The following is a 4,160-nucleotide window of genomic DNA, read 5'->3' as shown; positions in this document are numbered from 1 at the left end:
TTAGAGTTGCGAGTGTTGACATTTTAACCTTAGTTAAATCAGGTTATTTTTTTATTTTATTTTTGTAAGAAGTTATCTCAGTTTTATGACTCAAGTCACGGGTCTTTCAACATTGAGTTTGCTTTTTATTGGGTTGTCCACATCTCATGACCCGGTTCACGAGTTTGACGAGTTTACCCAATTGATTCAATTTTTTTTAATTGATATTTTTTCCCAACTTTATCATTTAATATTGTGTTTGATTGAGAATTAAGTTTCATAATTTTTTTCGGTTTGTTTTTTATTAGATTATCCTTATCTCATGACTAGAGAATAATGCTTAATGAGTTCGGTTGCTTTTTGGTCAGGTTAAATGTTTTTGGTCTAAATTGAATTATTTGATTTTAAATAAAATAAGATGACGAAAGTTTAAATTTCAAACCATACCAAAATATCATAACAGAAAAAAAAATCCTAAGCCCAAATCGAAATTAGAACCCCATAACGGTTATTATCTTTAGTCATTTTATCAAAGTTAAAATACAATTCTAACAACAACTACGTTCTAAATAACGTTTTATTAAATTTTAAATTTTTTTATTTAAATTTTTTTTTAAAAATTTAAATTATTTTAATATATTAATATTAAAAATAATTTTTTAAAAATAAAAATAAATATTATTTTAATACATTTTCAAATAAAAAATACTTTAAAAAAAAACCACTACAGTGCCTAAACATTAAGTCCAACTTCATTATCGGGTCTACTGTTAATTCACAGCAGCAGATAAATTGGGTCATTTAATCATATATTTTTTAAATTAAAGTTTAAAGAAAATATTTTTAATGAGATTAATGTAAAATTATAATATATATTAATTAATCAAATTTTTTAAAAATATAATTAAAATAAAATATAGATTTAACCACCCAACAGACCTTTTTGTGGAAATGAACAGGGCTATGTGTCATGGCCCATTGCCTTCTTTTACCTGGCTGTAGAATGGTTTTTCCAACGAGAAAGCAGCCTTGAATCTGACTGAACTGAAGTACTTAAAACAAAGATGAAGTGACCGTACCATACCATAAACAGAAATCTGTAACTACATCTCCCAAACTGATGATCTTCCTTCAGAATCCCAACAAGAATGGTTAGATACACCTAAAAAGAGTACTGGTTTCTTCCTAAGAAAACACAGGAAATGACCATTCACACCTTACAAGGCAAGATGGCAAAGAGTTTTCAACCAACAAGAAGCCATGCAATCTCTTAAACAGTCAGCTACAAACCACCACTGCTAGAAAATCCCGGTAAATCCCATCTTCTTTCTTCTCTTAATTACTCCTATAGCATCTATAATGTTGAACCAACCCCTAAAGTCTATGACTTTATTCTCAAAACCTCTTTTAAACCTTTCAATTCCATCACATTCCTTCAGTTCTTGACCATCTTGAAAAAGTTGAAAACTTTGAACCACCTGAATCTATTTTTGCTTATCTTATAGAATTTTATGGAATTGCTGATAAAAACCAAGAAGCAATTGAGTTGTTCTGTAGAATTCCAAAGATTAGATGCCAGTTGTTTGTAGAAGCAGTAAAGGTCTAAACTTGGTGCCCGAAATTTTGTTGAAGAGTCAAGTTATGAATACTCGAATGGAAGAATCGACTTTTCAGGTATTTATTGCTGCTCTCTGTAGGATTAGAAAGGTGGGTTTTGCTATTGAGATCTTGAGTTGTATGGTGAATGGTGGGTTTATTGTAAACGCAGAAATATCTTCTATGTTATTGTCATGTCTTTGTGAACAGAAATAAGCAACCAAATTCGAGGTTATGGGGTTTTTTAGAGGAATTGAGAAAGTTAGGATTTTTTCCTAGAATGGTGGATTATAGTAATGTTATTAGGTTTTTAGTGAAAGGAAAAATGGGTTTGGATGCTTTGCATGTTGTGAATCAGATGAAATAAGATAAAATTAAGCTTGGATAAGGGTTTATGCACTCAGAGTTTCACATTTGATGAGATAATTTGTGGTTTATGCCATAGAGACCTCAGTTGTAAAACACTTGAATTACTTGAGAAAATGGTTAGTAAGGATGTCTCCTGGTGTTAGAGATTGGAAAGCGCTTCTCCTTAACTCTGGAATCGAACTTGGTTTTATAGAGACTACATTGTTTAGTTTGGTAGACACAATTCAAACTCAGTTAATGTTGAGTGATTAACCCTCTTTTACTAATGTTTCCCCCAGAAATGGTTGAAGTCAGTGATGAACCCATGAATAAAATTTTGAGGCTAAGGAGAGTTTATCTTCTTGGGTGGTGGATCCAAGAATAGAGTTTGTATTTGTTGAATTTTCAGTAATGTTGCCTCAGTGGTGTGCCGTGATGTTAATAACTTTCAATTAGCTAGCTAATTATGAATTCTCAAAAATTTAAAAATACAAATGACATGGTATGGATGAAGCATCAAGTTGCAACTTCAAAGTTTCTATTCAGAAGCTAAGTTGCTGTAGTGGATGGATGCATGTGTATTTTGAGCACCAACGAGGCCATTATTTGATTGTATCCTTCAGTGGGGGCACATGCAACTTGTCTGTTCTGAACACGAAATCATGCCTACCCAGTATGCTTTCCTGGCCCTTACCTGGTTTTACAAATTACAAGAAATGCACCAAATATTAAAGGAACAACATCCAAGTCCAGGTATTCTCTCAATTTATGTGTTCATTGCATAAGATGGGTATGTTCATACTATTGTGGTGTGTTCTGGCCAAGTCTGTTTTGCCTTTCTCTCTCGTTTAACTTCACTGTTCTGAATGGAACCTAAGTACTTGAGTCACTGGCTTTGATTGGCCAACTACTTTAAAACAAGCAACAACTTGCTTCTATACTTTGTGTTTTGTTCTATTTTTTCACTAATGTTGATTATTAATTTTCAAATTCAACCCTATGGTCTGTTCTTACAATGTGTTCGTTGATTTCTTTTGATTTATCTCTTGCAGTGTCTCAAATTTACCACCGTGTACATTTGTCTTTAAGGTGAATTATTGTAGACAAGAACTTTAATAGATAGAATATATAACTCCAACAAAATGCTTGCGTTGAGTTGCTCAGAAGCTTAGCAGAGAGCTGTTGGTGGTAACTCGTACATGACTTTTTGTTATTTGTATCATGTCATGATACTAAAAATTGGAATAGTTCCAACTGGTTTGGATCAACAGTTTTTGGTTGGATCAGCTTCTTTTACCTGTACAACTTTTTTAGCTCCAGAATTCGTGCATTGCCACGCTTCATCAACACTTGTTTACAATAGAAATTGTAGCCTTAAAAGTGGGATCTTTTCCGATCTACAAGGTTGATCAGACCAAGGTATGAGTTCATCCTAGAAACCAAAAATGCTGTTTCTTTTGAAATGGGTCTTTCTAATCCTCGTTTCCATGGAATTAAAGCTAGGATTTGATTAATGGTGGTGAAATGACACAATTATGGATGTGTTGTCATCTCATTTCTTTACATGTCATTGTTTCCAACGGCAGGCCAGCGAATGATTTGCTAGAGTAATTGGTAAACCAGCACCCAGTGCCTGCAATATTCTTCATTGGGGTATTTTGCATGATCAAATCTAAGTCTTTTATGGTTTAGGTTTATAAGGCATTTGTTATTATTAAATTTACTTGCTGAATCTGGATAGTGAATGCATGCCAAACTCTTGGTTTTCATTGACTGAATTTTCATTTGGATTATATAGACTATATAGATGGGTTAGGTTTGTTGATTTCTTATTTCACTAAGTGTCCACTCATGTACTTTCTTCATCAAATATTATGAAGTTAAACGAGTCTATAACCCTCCAACGGCTGCTTTTCCTTTTTTCTGAAAGTGGCCAGAACTCTTGAACTGTCATCGCAATAGAATTTGATTAGAGGATCTCCAAGATAGAAGAACATATTAAGCAACTGGGGTCAGACTCTGTCCTCACTACCAACTGTTTATTGTTCACAAATCTCTTGCAAGTCTGCCATAGTTGCAGGGAAGAGTCTAAATGAAACGAAATTTGCTCTATTTCTTTCCAAGCTTGTAGAGTTGCATTGTAGTATATGAACAGTGATCAAGGACAATCTATTAATCTGGCACCTGAAATACTGTCAACAACAAAATTATCATATTTCATGTTAGCTTTACCAGTA

The 4,160-nt window shown here is 33.1% G+C and overlaps 1 long non-coding RNA gene across 1 annotated transcript; it reads left to right on the top strand.

The window, feature by feature from the left end:
• The first annotated feature begins 985 nt into the window (after nucleotides 1-985).
• On the top strand, nucleotides 986-4,160 carry LOC18106347 (uncharacterized). Its single transcript, XR_002978364.2, has 2 exons — nucleotides 986-2,676; nucleotides 2,976-4,160. It is a non-coding gene; the product is annotated as an uncharacterized LOC18106347 (long non-coding RNA).

Source organism: Populus trichocarpa, chromosome 16, assembly GCF_000002775.5.
Source record: "Populus trichocarpa isolate Nisqually-1 chromosome 16, P.trichocarpa_v4.1, whole genome shotgun sequence".
Classification (NCBI taxonomy): Eukaryota; Viridiplantae; Streptophyta; class Magnoliopsida; order Malpighiales; family Salicaceae; genus Populus; species Populus trichocarpa.
The sequence above is the reverse complement of the archived record's forward strand: the minus strand, read 5'-3'. Positions and strand labels throughout refer to the sequence as shown.